This window comes from Haemaphysalis longicornis, unplaced genomic scaffold, assembly GCF_048455015.1.
Source record: "Haemaphysalis longicornis isolate Haplotype H1 unplaced genomic scaffold, Haemaphysalis longicornis Haplotype H1 scaffold_14, whole genome shotgun sequence".
NCBI classification, from domain to species: Eukaryota; Metazoa; Arthropoda; class Arachnida; order Ixodida; family Ixodidae; genus Haemaphysalis; species Haemaphysalis longicornis.
The window spans coordinates 40,952,530-40,969,306 of NW_027526245.1; the positions used below are offsets into that span (position 1 = coordinate 40,952,530).

General features: G+C 52.1%; 1 protein-coding gene across 3 annotated transcripts in view; it reads left to right on the forward strand.

Annotated features, from left to right (window-relative positions):
- LOC144165267 (uncharacterized) overlaps positions 1–16,777 on the forward strand; it is a 403,196-nt gene that overhangs the window by 153,925 nt on the left and 232,494 nt on the right. The window lies entirely within an intron of this gene.

Genomic DNA, 16,777 nt, shown 5'->3' on the forward strand with positions numbered 1-16,777 from the left:
CATGCGTTAGTTCACCGTCACTAGCCCTTACTACAAAAGAATTGGACTTTCAGCGCATGCGCCGTGTATAAAAACCCAGATAAGCGTGACTACTGTGCGTATATATAGGCGTTTTTTTTTCATTAAAACTGTTGGTTCAGCGCTCGTGTGTGTCAAGTACTCTTCCCTGTGTCCGTGTGTAAACTGCGCTGTCTTCTCCTAACCATTAAAGTGTGCCCTGACGTGAAGCTAGTCCGTAGGCAACACTGCATTGTGCAGATGTACCTCGCACTGGGGTCAAGCGGACAGGGAAAACAAAAAAGAGACAAGCACAAACCTGGAAGTGTGAGAGAATTTTGTGAAATCTCATGGCAGCAGCACACAATAAAGAGGCATTTTGCAGGGCCCATGTGTGACAAATGTACAGCAAGCAGAGCCTCAACTTCATGACCCCTGTACTGCTCAGATAGGAGGCACACACAGAGGTACGTGGGAAAGGAATTGCTGCTGCACGCTTTACTAATGTCACCCATTTCCTTGCAGTCACAAAGCACACCGCCCCAGGATACGCAGACGGCCACTGGGCACCATGCGGCGCAGGGCCGCTCAGCACAACACCGAGTGCAGTGTCATCGTCAGAGCTTCGCCACAAAGACAGCCCACATGATTGGAGACCGCTAGGCAGTGCAGGAACAGTGACAAGTGCTGTGTCATCAAGGAGACAGCCAACAAAAGTGCCCTCACCACCAGAGGCAAGAGTATGCTCTGTGCCCAGCCACCACAGTCAAACTGCTACCACGGACCACACAAACTGGGAGACATGGCCGCCAACCACCAGTGCAGCGTCACCAACTGTAGCACCGTCACGGACAGCAATTCACCACGACCACGATTATTGGGAACCAGCACAAACAAGCACACTGCAAGCAAGTGCACCCTCACCAAGTGAAGCCCCTGAAAGTGCACATACTGGTGCAGCTACACCACCAGTACAACCATCTCGGACCCGACTTGGCCACGACGACCACAGTTATTGGGACAATGAGAATCTAGAAGTTAAAGTAAAGGGGCTGGGCGAATCTGCAGAAAACCGGAAAAAAAACAAAATTGCTCACCGAGAAAACGAAGCGGTATAGCAACAAAAATAAAACCCTGCAGACCATAATTGGACAACTGAAAGACAGAAATTTGCTATCTGAAGAGGGCCAACAAAAATTGGATAAGTTTTGCGCCCAGCCACAAGAAATTGTTAAAAGCTGCTGCTCAAACGCAAGAGAGCAACCCAGAGACAGGAGGTATAGTGCAGAGATGAATGAGTGTGCAGCAACTCGGCACTATTACTCCCCTCGCGCGTACGATTACCTGAGCTCCATATTCCGTATGGCCAGCCCCAGATGCATCCGGAAGTGGCTTCGAGTCATTGGCGGGTGGCTAGGGTTCACGCAAGAGGTCCTGGCCAATTTGGAGCTGCAACACCAGTACGATTCCCCCCGGGAGCGATTGTGCTCCATCTTGCTCGATGGCATGAGCATCAAAAATGCCTGTGATCTTGATGCTGCAAGCGGGTGACTTATTGGTTATGTGGACTTTGGAAATGGCCAGGCACCTGAAGATGATGAAGTGCCACTTGCCACTGAGGCACTCGTCTTCGAGGTCATTGGACTGGCCGCACCATGGAAGATGCATTTTGGGTACTTCCCTAATGCTGGACTGTCCGGGGAAGTGCTTAAGAACTTGCTCCTTGAAGCCATACGGTGCATCCAGGAGTGTGGGCTGACTGTGGTGGCTGTGGTGTGTGACTGCGTGGGTGCAAATGTGGCCATGGCAAAACTCCTGGGCTACCATGTCCACGTTGCAACGTTTGAAGAGCTGGAGCCGTTTTCATGACCCGCGAAACAACAATGCCTCCATCCACCTGCTTTTCGATGCCTGTCACGGCTTGAAGTTGCTGAGGAGCCTAGTAAGTTACAACTGTCCCCGCACGGGGCACCTTGAGTATTCATGGTGACGGTGAGCAGCGACACCGCGGACCCCGAGCTCCCAACATAAGCCGTGTCCAACCGTGGCGACGTGTTTAAAGGTGAAGGGTAGAAGCCGTAAACGGTGGCCGTCGGAGCCTTGGTCAAGCTCCGGCCGATGGGCTCCCTGTCTGTCTACCAGGCAGGGAGCTCCGGGACCTCTTTGACTACCAGGGTAAGGTCAAAGGAGAAAGTACCCCCGTCTCCCTGCTTTTTTCTATGCCATATGGATAATTCAAAACCTCCCCCCAAACGTGATCGGCCCCCGAAAAGGGGCCGCACCGAAGTTTCTTTTCCATCCCTACCAACCATCAACACTCCGAAACCTGACAACTATCCCCGGTTTTTGGTCCTTGAATCAGTAGATAAATCGAAACCCGTCTCCTCCCAGTCTGTATTCCTTGTCTCCAAGTTTCTTGAAGGAATCATTGGCAAATCTTTCGAGGCAAAAAAACTACGAACAGGCGAAGTACTAGTTGAAGTAAAAACTCAGAAGCAGTCCGCAATCCTCCTGAAACAAACCCGCATGGCAGATCTGGAGATCAAGGTCACACCCCACCGCAGCCTCAACAGCTCTCAGGGTGTGATCTCTGAGGCAGATCTCATTTCTGAAACCGATGCCGACCTTTTGGAAGGCTTAAGGGATCAGGGCGTCACGGCTGTAAAGCGCATATTCATACGCCGCGATGACAAACAAATAGCCACTAAACACATTATCCTGACCTTCGATAGATCCATCCTTCCAGAATCCATAAATGCCGGGTATATACATTGCAATGTCCGCCCGTACATCCCGAACCCACGGCGCTGTTTCAAGTGCCAACGGTTCGGGCATGGCACAAACTCTTGCCGTGGCCGACTTACCTGCGCTAAGTGCGGTCAGCATGACCATCCCTCAGAAAATTGTGAATCCGAAACCTTCAACTGTGCCAACTGCCAGGGATCCCATGCAGCGTACTCGCGAAAATGTGAAAAGTTTAAGCAGGAGAAACAGATAATTAATGTCAAGGTAACAGAGAACATCACCTTCCCAGAGGCGCGGAAGAGGTTCGCCTCTTTCCCCCTGGGGAGGTACGCCGACGCAGCTCGCCGGGGGGCGGAGCGGCGTCTTGTTTCGGCGGGGACCCAGTACCGCGAGTCGGACTTGGTCCCGCCCCCGCCCCCCCCTGGGTTGCCTCTGGCAGCCCAACCCGCCACCGCACCGTCTGCTAAGTCAGCAGCGGCTGTGGTGGCATCCACGTCCGTTGGGGATGCTGCTGCACCCTCTGTTTCCTCCTCTCCACCGGCCCGAAGCACATGCGAGGGCCCGGAGGAGATGGAGCTGGAGGAAACCGCAGCAGTTCCCACCTACGCCGCACCGCCTGTGCCACCCGGGGCGCTCGTGACGCCCTCGGCGGTCGCGGCCAAAACGAAGGGCACCGCAAAGGGTGCCAGGTCCGGGGGGTCCGGTACGCCGGGTACCCCTTCCAAATCAGATGATGACTTGGATGTGGGACCCTTCCTGTCTGCTTCGCAGCGGAAGGAACGGGTCCCCCCATCTAAACCTCCGGAGGAGGTAAAGAAACCCCGTCCAAGAGTCCAAGCCCCGAAAGACCCTACATAAATAGTCACACTCCAGTAGCTCTAATACATAATAATGGGAAGAGAAAATATCGTTCAATGGAACTGCAGAGGCCTTCTAAATAATCTTGACGACGTCTATGAGATTCTGCATGCTAATCAGCCAAGTGTAATGTGTGTTCAGGAAACACACCTGAATTCTAAGAACACAAATTTCTTGAATAGTTACCTGGTATACAGAAAGGACAGGGTTGGCTGCACACACTCTTCTGGCGGTGTGGCCATAATCGCCCGCAAATCCTTAGCATGCCACCCTGTCACCTTGAACACCATCCTGGAGGCTGTGGCAATTCGAACGATAATATTTAATAGGTTGATAACGGTATGCTCCATATACATTCCTCCTGATGTTTCACTTTTAAGCTCTGACTTCGAGGCGCTGGTTGACCAGCTGCCCGAACCATACATCCTGACAGGCGACCTTAATGCTCACAACACTCTTTGGGGCTCTTCTCGCACGGATGCCCGAGGTCGCCTCATAGAGAAATTCCTTACATCTTCAGGAGCATGCCTTTTCAACAGTAAACAGCCTACATACCATAACATAGGACACAACACATACTCATGTCTTGACTTGGCGATTGGCTCCGCAGTTCTCTTTCCTCTTCTCGAGTGGGGTGTGGGAACTGACCCATATGGCAGTGACCACTTCCCCACCTCACTTACATATATAGATAAAGGCCCAAGCAGTTCATCTTCCCATAATAGGTTCAATGAAGCACGAGCTAACTGGAATACATTTACAGAGACATCCAAACTACACCACACATCCATAGGACACCTACACGTTGAAGAAGCTACCCAACTCCTCACGGCGCACATCCTCGACGCCGCCGAAAAGTCCATTCCCCACGTCTCTGGTGCCCCGCGCAACCAGCGGAGGCCGTGGTGGAATGAGGACTGTAGACGGGCGCGAGAGGCCCAGAACAAGGCGTGGGGTATCCTTCGTCGGTACCCCACGTCGAGTAACCTCCTCTTGTTCAGACGGGCCAAGGCGTTCGGAAAACGTGTGCGCCGTGAGGCAAAACGCGATAGTTGGCGCACATTCATAACATCAATTAACTCCTACACAGACACACGGAAAGTATGGACACGAATACGCAAACTCAAGGACATCAAACACACAGCCTGCCTCTGGTCAGTACAACAGGGGACACACTGGAAGACCAGGCTGACACACTCGCACAACACTTCCAACACGTGTCCAGTTCAGCACACTACACGAACACTTTCCTGAAACATAAAGCCTGTTGTGAAAAGAAGTCCCTACACGACAACAACAAATCACAGACTTCGTACAACTCCCTGTTTTCACTACATGAGCTGAGGGCTGCTCTGAGCACGTGTAAACCCTCAGCTCCAGGCCCAGACAACATTACATACACAATGATACAACACCTACACGCAGACACACTTGAAGCACTTCTACATCTATATAATAAAATATGGCTTTCGGGGCACATTCCACACTCTTGGAGGGAGGCCATTGTAGTGGCTTTCTTGAAGGAGGGAAAGGACCCGTCGTCCCCCTCAAGTTATCGTCCAATAGCCCTGACGAGCTGCCTGTGCAAGCTCTTCGAGAAGATGATCAATCGCAGGCTCGTGTACTTCCTTGAGTACAATGGTCTTCTCGAGAGCTGCCAGGCAGGCTTTAGGGTGGGGCGATCGACAAACGATCAACTGGTTGCACTGGTTGCACTGGTTGCACTCCATCAGCGTTGGTGGTTTTTCTGAGGCCTGCAGCAGTGTTGGGAACGCTTGCAGCAGACTTTTTTGGGGTAGGTACAGGGCTTTGGGGAGTATGTTCAGAAGTTTTTGGAATGTTGTACGACTCCAAAAACAAGCTCTGATTATTTGACTTCTTTGTCTCTGCCAAAAAGAAGCTAAGGAGTGGCTTTCACTGGTCAAGCAGCCTCTTCAAACACTTCCCCACAGACAGCCAACGTGTTGGTGAATGCTTCAGCATCTTCCTCACCTCGACATCATGCATCTGTTGAAACTCCTTAAGTCGATCTTTTCGTTTCGAGCTTTTCTCCAGGTGAAAAAAAATATCAACCAAAGCCTCATCAACCTTCACAGGAAGACATGAAGCTCCTTTTTGGGCGGCCAAGTTGATGAGATGGCACGGGCAACCAACCCCAATCAAAGCTGGTTGAGCCTCTCTCAACACTGTAGCAACGCTGTTTTTTTTGCCGACCATAACATTGGCATTGTCTGATGACATTGCCAACAGGTTTTCAAGGGGCAAATTCCGGGACTTCATCTCGTCCAGAATCACATTTCCGATCTTCTGACCAGTCGCTTACCCTTGTATAGTCCCGAGGCAAAGAAGGCGGCAACTTTACCGGTTTCTCTAACGAAATATGTCGCAACAATGGGGTAAAGCTGCGTATCCCTATTGTTGCTGCCATCCACAGCGATAGAAAATACCTGCTGTTTCAAGGCATCTAGTAGAGGAGTCTCCGCGTTGGCAGCCATTTCCCGAACAATTGCCGTTGTCTTCGTTCGGGCACAGGCGTAGCGCTTGGCTTCTTCGCACTTCGGAAACTTTTTCCGGAAAAGTGGTCCAGCGTGGTCGCTGACACTCAGGGGGATGTTGTGTTCAACTAAAAACGCCGTGAAAAGGCATTCTGCCCAGATCACGCCGAAGTCACTATTGTTACGCACAAAACCTGTCAGACTTGGCTGGTTGTCCGCGGCTCGCATGTATCCCTGGGGCTTTTTCGAAGCGATGTGCACCTTGATGTCAGACTTGCCACCATGCGAAAGGTTCACATCAAAGGCACACATGGTGCAAAATACGAACTTGTCTCCTTTCTTCGATGGCACAAAGCACGGAAATTGTGACGTGTACGACTTCAAAAACACTTGGTAGTACTGTCACGGCTTCGAGGCCGCTATTGCACTGCGAAGCAACTAATCTAAAAACGTTCAAAGCAACTACCCCGGTCGTACCACAGGTCATACTGCAGCGGATGCGGCAGTCATATACGAAGAGCGACGCGAACACGGTAGTCCTAACCGGCCCGACGGCCCGATGCTTTGTCTGGATATGGATTCGTAGCTGACACTAAACATACAACAGAAGTCGCAGCTTATGCTGATGATGATAACAAGAGCACGTATTGCCCTCTCGTGGCCGCACAAGGTACCACAGTGTCGTTTTAATAGATGTTCCTTTTTTTCTCGAAAAACAAAAATTTCAGGCAAGATTCGTAAAATCGTAAAATGGGTTGAAATTCGTACATTTTACGGAAAATTCAGAAGAGTTGGCAGGTATGAGTATACTCCCTCCATCTTTCTGTGAGCACGGGGTGCTTTGTACGTACCCAAACTCCATGTCCTGTTCGAATATCACGCCTACATTGTTCACGTGCATGTAGTACTTTCTTAAGCGATTTGCGTGCACCCAGCGCTCCCACCCATCCTCAAACTACGACATAACTGTCAGTGTGCTTTCGCTCCTTAATTCTGCCCGGCCTCGACCAATTTGGGGTGCATTTTGCTTTGCGGGTTTGTCTCCAATACCAACACCTGTTCCTCTTTGCTAAACTCCTTTGACCGTGCTCTCAGATTGTACCTCTCAGCATACGCTAGCTGGATGCGTTCCATTCGCTCATCCGCCGTACGCGCTGCCTCTGACATCTGCTGACGGAGTCCTACTATATATTTCGCAGCTGCTTTATTGAGCTCGGTGGGCGGCGACCATTCCCCAGACCAAGTTTTTCTCAGTATCATCAGGGGGCCCTGTGAACGCGGCTATACATCATCTCAAACGGCGAGGAACCAGTGATCTCATGAGGTACTTCCCTGTATGCCCATAGCAGGCAAGGAACTACACGGGGTCTCATTTGCGACCCCTGTCAATTATTACATGCTTCAGCATAGCTTTAATCCACTATGCCGTTACAGTGTGGATGTTCAGGCGTTGAAAATCTCATTCGGATTCCCAGGCACTCGGCTAGCTCCTTTGTCAGCGCCGCGCTAAAGTTAGTGCCCTGATCGTAGCAGATGAGCCGGTGGTCCCAAACTGCGCAAACATCTCGAGGAGAACCTGGCACGTTGCTTGAGCCGTCAAAGAGCGGAGCGGAATTACCTCGAGCCACCTAGTACACAGGCCTATGAGGCAAAGGGCATACCTGTGACCGCGTGCCGACGCCGGTTCGATTGGGCCAACACAGTCTAATGGCACAACCTCGAGTGGTTCTTGCGGCCCTGTCAAGGGGGTTATTGGGACATGGTCTGTTAGTCTCTGATTAGCAAATGCCTTGCACGACTGGCAAGACAGGCAATACTTTTTCACGTCGCCCGCCACTTTCAGCCAGAAAAACTACTACTACTACCAAGTGGTTCGAGTGAAAATGAAAGGAGATGCACTGGGGATATTATTGAGCCCAGCTGGGGGCTCGCCTGCATACAACCCAGTGCGGGGGGGAGGGGGAGGAGGGGTATATAAAGATTAGAGAGGAGAGAGGGAGTGATAAAGGGATAGGTAGGCGAGCAACATGAGCGAGGAGCCTCGAAGTGAATCTCCGTGAAGCAGCAGCAATGGCGCGTCCAGCAGACTATTGTCTATAGGCGCTGGGCAAGTCCTGTAGCCTCCAAGTAGGGCAGCAGGAGGCGGAAGACGTCACGGCGGGTGCCGTCGGGGCCTTCTGGGTGTAGCAGGTTCTCCAGGCGCTGGTGGGGCAGCCCAAGACGTTGGAGCGAAGTCTGCAGCACTCCCCGGTGTGCCGCAAACTCTGGGCAGGAGCAAAGCAGGTGCTCCAGCGTCTCAGGCTCGGGACAGTGGGCACAGGTGGGGGAGGAGCGGCGGCCTTGGCGGTGCAGTCGGGCTGCCACGTCAACACAATTCAGCCGCAGCCGGAGCAGCAGGCTGCGGACGTCCCTGCTCAGACGCCCCGGGAGAACCCGAGGGGTCTGGCCACTCACCACACGGCAGTCTGGGTGCATGGCAAGGGCCACTTTGGCAAGCTGCTGGCGTGCAGCGTCGAATGCTGTGACGTCCCGGGAGACAGGGGTGACTAGCTGGTGGGCACCCTTGGCCAGGGCGTCGGCCGCATCGTTCCCCGGGATCCCCATGTGGGACGGCAGCCACTGCAAGCGGACATCGCAGCCGCCAGAGGCAACCGCATGGAGCTTGGCAGCCAACAATGTCTCTACATGCCCGCAGGAGCTGGACGGCTGGTCTGCCTCCCGCAGTCGTAGCAGAGCTGGCCGGGAGTCAATCAGGACCAAAGCCTGGCTGTCCTGGCCCGCCCGTTCCAGCAGCAGGTTCGCAGCCAGGTGCAGGCCAGCCAGCTCCGCAGTGGTCGACGACGCGGGGAAGGGCAGGCGGCACGTTCGGCTGGCGCCCAGCGCAGGAGCCGTGCAGGCAGCTGCCGCGGTGCCCGTGTGGGGCAGCACCGAGCCGTCTGTGTAGATATGTAGGCGTCCGCTGGCGCCCTCGTGCAGCAGGGCAGCCACCTCCTGGTAGATGGCCGCGTGTGGGGTGGTGCACTTGCTGCGTACCCCGGGGAGCTTGGTGGCGATCTGCAGGGCGTCCCCCGTGCCAGGCAGAGGCGGCTCCAGACGGGGCCGCTGCGGCAACACGATGTTCTCCTCGTAGAGCCGCAGCAGCGTGCCATTCTGCGAGTTGGGCCGGCCTCGGAACCGCTGCAGCAGGGCGGCCCCATCCAGGGACTTCTGCAGCCGGTCGATGTGGCGCAGACCTGTCTGGAGTGCCCGCATCTCGACGGTCCAAGTGGCCGCCTCGGTGTAGGTGCCCGCCACGGGAGAATACCTGGGGAGGTCAAGACAGAGCCGGATGGCCCGGCGCTGGTCCAGCTCCAGCTCCCCCCACCGGCGGCGCTTTAGCGTCGCCAGAGGCAGCGCGTACAGCACGGCCGACGTGGCCATGCTGTTGTAGATACGCAACGCCTCGGTGGGAGCACCCGTTGCCACGGGCCAGCAGCTGCCGTACTCCATGCAGCACCCCGGCAGCACATCGCTGTTGGGCCCGCACGGCTGGGGTCCAGGTCAGCCGGCAGTCCACCAGGAACCCCAGGTATGTGACTTGGAGGCGCCATGGGAGGGGCTTGCCATTCAGGACAAACTCCGGCGTTTGGCGGCGGGCGGTCTTCCCGGAGGGGTGCCGCATGAAGGCTTGTGTCTTTGCCTCGGACAGCACCAGACCGCGGCTTGCCAGGAAAGCCGCGACCGAGTCCAGTGCCGTCTGCAGGCACGCCTTCACGCGCCTGTTCTCCCCGGTGGGCCCGTGCGTCCAGATGGCGATGTCATCGGCATAGACCGCCATCCCCACTGGGTACTGGAGGCCAGGGGGGATGCAGTCTGGAAGCGGGGCCAGCACCACGTTGAACAGGAAGGGGCTTAGCACGCCCCCCTGGGGCACCCCAGAGCAGACGTCCCGTGGGCTGCTGGTTGCCCAGAAAAACGCACTCCGCATGTGCTGGTTTGTCTTCTTTTGAGAGAAATGACCACCACACGGTCTGTCATGTGCGAGCACAAGTACCTCCTTGTGGCGTGATTCAGGGAGAACCAGCTGCTTACACAGTCTACCGTTTATCACTTCCGCGTGAAAGAGAAGGCCATCCTCTATCACTATCCCATGTGAGTGCTCGCGCCTGCTCCCTTAGCACCCTCGAGCAACACATCATCCCTTCGCTCTCCTGCAAACGCCGTCTTGGCCGTGGTATTATCCTCCTGTGGCCGCGCTTCGACTGCCGCTGCCTGCGCGATTTCTTCACTTTCCAGGTTATCCCCCCACTCCTCTGACTCTACTTCGAATTCTACGTGCTCTACGCCTTCTTGTCGTGCCATGTCTTTCTCCGCCTGTGCAATCCTACTGGCGAGGTCATCGGCTTCCTTCTGGGCCCGCCTCAGCTCATCGTACAGATCTGGCATAAGCAATGCATCCACACCCTCAGCCAACTCATCAGTTACTGCACAGAGTGCTTGCAAATGCAGGCTCATGTTACCGTTTCCTGCACCTAAGCTCGAAGGGAACGTGCATGAGGTCTGCCTCGATAGTGTGCCCAAATGCACCGCGCATCCTGAGCTTGCCTGAACCCCTTAATGGCATCGGGCACTAGCTCCTTTCTTAACGCCGATATCTCCGTTCCTGAATCTAAGAGAGCTTTCAGCGGGGTCTTCCCCGAGCTGAGCTCGATCCATGTCAGCTTGGACACCGGCGTCCCCTTATCCGTGCCACACCCCAGTACCTCGCTCGACTCGCAGAGTGCTCTCGCAGTTAACACCGGGAACTGCGATTTATTTGGCCCCTCAGCAGCCGGCTGCTCTTTCTTATCCTGGGGGCAGTAATACTGCAGGTGACCGCTGCGGCCGCAGCTGTGGCATTTCGGCGGGGGCCTGTGCTCCCCTTTTGTGTTCTTATCCGCGGGCTCGCGATTCCTGTATGCGTGCGGCACCCCATTCACTTCACTGTTTCGCTGGTTAGCGGTGCGATGTATGGGCCTGCTATCTTCAAACTTCTGTGCAAGCGACGCGACTTCCTTCGGCTTTAACCAGTCTTGCGTTTTATGCTGAAGGGCATACGAGCGCAACTCATCATCCATGGGTTGCTTGGCATGGATTCCCCTTTCAAGGGTCCGCACTCGACCAGGGACGCCTGTACCCATTAAGGGGGCAGACTGGTCTTAGAGCTATTTTTTTTAGTACCAATTTTAATGAAACTGCACTGCGTTTAGAGTTTTTTGTGCTGATTTCAAATCTGCCGAAAAATTTTTTGTAAGTTGATTATATTTTGAGTTAATTAGTGATTAATTGCCATTATTTTGGGTCACAGTTACAAAATAACCACTCCATACAGAATGGCAATTACCACGTGGCTAGGCAGACAAATGACTAAAGAATACAACATAGGAAGAACTTTTTTGATTCAGTTATTTTTGGTCGTTTTACAGCACAGGGAACTTCGCTTCTCCCGCGCTGTGCCAGAAATGGCTCGCAGGTGGTGCCAGTTGAACACAATAATAATTTTCCAGCGCCTCAATTTGAAAAATTTGTTTCCAACATTGTATTCTCCACACATTTCGGTATCAAAAGCAAAAAGAATTAAAGTTGTACCTGCTCTGGGTGCCAATATATCTGAGGATGAAATGCTAGCTTTGCCTTTCAAGAAAAGTGCCGTTTCACCATCGAATTCTGCGCTAACTGAGCTGTAAAGTGCACTTTAAAATGCTATTATATTATAATAACAAAATATGATGCCTTTTAATGAGAAAATTTACAGACTGATAGAAAAATGGCCGTGAAGGCCAAAAATGCCATTTTTGAGAAAACGCTTTTTTTGACAGTTTTTCGGCCCCAAAGACCCAACTGCCCCCTTAAAGAAACCGGTGGGTGCCCGGCGGCACCAGGATTCGAACCCAGTACCTTCCGCATACGAGGCGAGTCCTGTACCTCTGAGCCACCGCTGCGAAAACAGGGAATGGCCATGCGACCCACTAGTTCGTTTCCCGCAACAGAACCTACCTATGATGTCACATGTGACAGCTTGGGATTGGCAATTAGCAGTGACCTCAACTCATCCAGGGAACAGTTGTTGCGGCTTCGGAGATAATAATCCAGCAACACCTCAATTTTAGTGACAAATTGGCCCCATGTCTCATTCCCCTTTTTGCACCTGTAGAATCTCTGTCTGTACTCTTCTGGCGTCAACTTTAGCTCTTCTAGGATGGCGTCCCTGACCTCCGCATACAAAAGCTGTTGACCAACCGACTTGTTCGCAATGAGCATGCGGCTCTTTTCGTTCAGAAATGGAAAGATGATGGATCCGGCTGCCTCGTCAGGAATCTCGCACGTCTTGATCATGCTTTCAGCACTACGGAACCATGCAGGCGCCAGCTCTTCCAATTCCAGCATCGGGGCAAGGACAGCCCGCAATGTATCCGCGTAAATTTTAAATTTTGACTTATTTGCAGTCGCCCTGCCACTGCTCCGCGAACTCTGCAGCTTCAGTTCTTCAAATTTCAGCTTCTTAATCTCCAACTGGACTTTCAGGGCTTCCGGCTGAAGCTTAAGCTCGTCAGTATCGCTTTCGCTTGCTACTATCTATTGCCCTGTCACCACTGGCGGATTGCTCGCCTCTGTCTGGTTGGATGAATTCGACCCATCCCCCTCTACCACTTCTCTCTGTTGGTCTTGCAACTGTGTCGTGGGTGCCATCATAGAACCGGAGGAAACAAATCAGGGCCCACCTGTGTTCACTCCCTGTCCGTTTGTTGCGTCGTCGTCGACGTGGCCTCTCCTAGTGCTGCCGATTCTGCTGCTGGCTCTCGGTCAGCACCTGTTGTTGTTGCCGAGGCCCTGGATTTCGAAGTCTCAAAGACCCACTGCGGGCCTCTCGTAGCGCCGCCGATTCCGCTGCTGGCTCTCGGCCAGCCCCTGTCACTCGTCGAAGCCCTGGATCTCGACGCCTCGAAGATACGCTGCGCTGCTCCCGAAGATTAGGTCAGGACTGAGCTCCCGACGCCCCTCCCGGAGTGGTTGCGACGCCTCCGAGCCTCGGCTCGAACCCTCGGAACTGCTGGTCGTCGTCGATGCCAGGCGCTGCAGCCACTCTGAAGCCTTCGCTTCTCGGTGATGCAGCTCTCGCCCGTCCCAAGGGCGTCCTCACCGCCGCAGCTTGGAGTTTCTGCCCCTCTCGCGAGGACGCCACCCCGTACTCTTTCGTGTCGCCTCTACAGCTCGGAGCACCCGCTCTTTGGGGCCTCTCACTGGATGTCGCCCCAGTCGTGGGGTAGCCTCTCCGTCATCCACCGGAAGCCTCTCGAACGATCCTGGTCATGGCATCAGTTAAAGGAGCCATGAAGAGAAAACACAAGTTTGGATCATTCAAAAATTTGCCTTGTAAGAATCATACTAACACCACTTTTAACGTAAACTTAGCCCAAATAAGTTACATAATTAGGAAAACAGGGAATGGCCATGCGACCCACTAGCTCATTTCCAGCAACAGAACCTACCTGTGATGTCACATGTGACAGCTTGGAATTGGCGGAGGGCGGCAGATGCAAACCCAAATTAGGCGTAGCTTAAAAGCTTGTCGAATGAGCCATTTGCGCTTAAATTTAAGGCACATTCTTTTCAAAGCCGTAAGAATGGTGGGACAAACAGTGGAAGTTACGAAAGCGCACGTGAACAGAAGTGCCGATGCGTACTGCTGTTGGTACTGCGCGCACAATGCTTGGTTTAGCTTCACAGGACTGCGGGGCTTTGGGGTTGTCTCAGACTGCACTTGCCGATTGATGCAAGGAACGGTGTCTGACGTGATCATATTTGTCAAGTGAGCACTATGTTTTACGAAACGATTATTTTCTCCGTGAACAAAAACAAGCCAGGTTTAAATACGGTCAAAAACAAACCAAAGGCCACGGAGAAAGAAATTCTTGCTCCATGCCAAAGGCAGAAAACGGCTTGCTACGGTATGGTGGCACCATCTAGGTTCACTAACGGCAAACAAGGCCTCCTAATCAGCTGCAGAGCTATGGTTCCTAGAAATATCTTTCTAGGGACCATAGCAGAGCATTCGGTTCCTGTGATGTCATTGCAGATTGCGAAAAGGCACGATTTAGCGGGAAAATCAAAATTCTTACCTAAATTAATTTCTTTGTGAATAAAGCATCGTTTGCATTCGGAGAAGCGCAGGGGGCACTATAAAACAAGAAATATTTCGAATAACAAAAACTTGTAGTTTGGCTTCATGGCTCGTTTAAGTAAGATTCCCGCTAGTCTGGACGCTAGAGGAGGATCGGTCGATGGATGAAAGATGTTGAAGACGGCTCGATGATCAGAGGCACGTAGCTGACGACGGTTTACCACATGACTATTTACAATTTATTTACAGTTGCAGTGTACAAGGCATGACAAGTTAGCTAGCGGACTTCTCGTCCGCTCAGAAGCCCCTAACAACCTTGATTTTATTGAGAAAAACCCGCCCACAAAGAAGGCGGAACCCAAGAAAGAGCGTAGGACACATAATTAACAGTTCTGGCCGTTTATAGGCCGCACAGCTGAATGGGGTCCGCGGCCCCCAACCACGAGAGAAGAACAAAAAAGAAAACGGCACTCAAAAGGATGCTCCAACCCCCGGCACTCCTAGTCAAAACCGACAAACAAAAAGAAACCTCGCGGGCAAGCCTTCGCCACCAGTTGATGGAACCCCCTGATCTTAACAACCCCCGTAAAGTAGTAATAAATGTTTCTTGCTACTTCTTTAACATCCACGCCAAATGCATCCAAGCCGCGAAAACGTTGTGCACTTTGTGCAAATTGCGCTTGCCAACATCAACTAAGAGGGGGGCCACTTGCTTTTGAAGCTTGTTCTTGACACTTTTCATAACATTAGGCCCGTCGCTAAAGAAACAGACGAACCCTTGCTTTGGCAGGTCCATCATTGCCTCTTCTACGCAGCTGACAATTACTTCAGCAGTGGCACGTCCTAGGTTGAACGACCGCACGTGTTGTACGACGACTTGTTGTTGGTTGTTGGAAAAGTACCGTACAGGAACGTCCAGTTGTTGGACCCTCTGCTCGGGCTTTGGTGTTTCATCGATCATGAGAGTAGTGCACTTTTGGCTCGCACAGCTCACCTGCCACCTCTGCTTCAAAATACGTGCCGAGTCCGTCAGATACAACACGAGACAGTTTCACCATTCCACAACCGAACCATTTAGCAATCACTGTCTGCAAACATGCAGCGGTACATTTCAGTTGCTGTGTCTCTGCATGAAAAAGAGATCCACTTCGAAACAACAGACAAGGCAAACATTGCTCCTGCCTTGCATTTTTGGTCTTCAAGCAACGAACCAATGGACCCTGAGAGAAATCTAACGTGCCCTGCACCAAATTGGGTGGAAGGATCCTTGTCTCTGTCTTGCCGCCATTTCAATGTGCTTTTTCATTCCGGCATGGCACTTCACTGCTGTTGCTCCTAGCTGGGTGCAAGAAATTGTGCAGTGGCACAGTATGCAAAAGGCCTCTGTACTCCTGGTACCAGTTTTGCACCACAGAATTATGGGGTCGTTGTTGGAATTGATCTCATTAAGCACATCTGTGTTAAACTTGGTGCGTTGGCCTAGAAAGAAAGGAGGAAGCTTTGATAAGAGTCAATTTGCAGCAACAGGAAGTATTTGTCGCCATAACTGCAAGAGTAGGCTTTGAAGAACGATACATCACTTGATATTTAATATTTTCAACAATACCGGATTTACCAGCCATTTTCAGAAATGTTTGACAAGTGCAAGAAAATGTGGTTTTTCCTTGCAACATCAGGTACAAACAAAAAAAGCCAATTCATGACGTACTGCACAGCAGTGATTAAAGTAGCTTACTGGTCAAGCGACTGCGGTCTCACCGAAGAATCACATTTTTAATAACAAAAACGTGCTTAATAACAGAACTACGCATGCCGGAATACGTGGTGAAGCTTGTACAACACGCTTCATCATGACCGTATAATACAACGGTGACATTTATTTAAATAGAGACAGACCGCGTATTTTTTGTCAAGGAGCCAAAAAAAAAAAAGTCATAAATATCGGTCGCAACGAGGCCTGAAGTTCTATATTGGACCTTCACTGCATAGCACGTCAGCGCTGATTCTGCTTCGTTGACAAGCTTCTGCCGTTAGCACCATGGAGAACACGTGCACCCAGAACACGATGGTGCTTCTTGCCTGTTGCCTCAAAAAGGGTGCTCGTGGAATCACTAATTAAACTAGCGGATATACACTTATGAAAGGCTGCCAATGCGACACCAGAGAATGAATGCGACGCCAGAGAACGAATGCACTTCGCTAGACTTAAGCGCAGCAATATTTGAACACCACGGTATACACATTCACCGGAAAGAAGTTGCTGCGCTCTAAGCGAAAGCACAGAAAAGGGACATCTAACCATCTAACATCAATTATACATTACTTGTGGCTGCATGTGCATCACCGGCAATGTCGGAAGCGTTGTCTCGTTTCACGTGCAGCCCCTCCATCACGTTCCCAGCCACTCAGGCGGTGGACGAGAGCAGCCTGAAGGGGCTTCATTTTCACTACTGTATCGCGCAATGAAAAAACAAAAAGAAACTCACTGTGAAAATCCCAAACGGCAAGTTGTTTAAACTTACGCTGATGCAGTTTTGGCTAG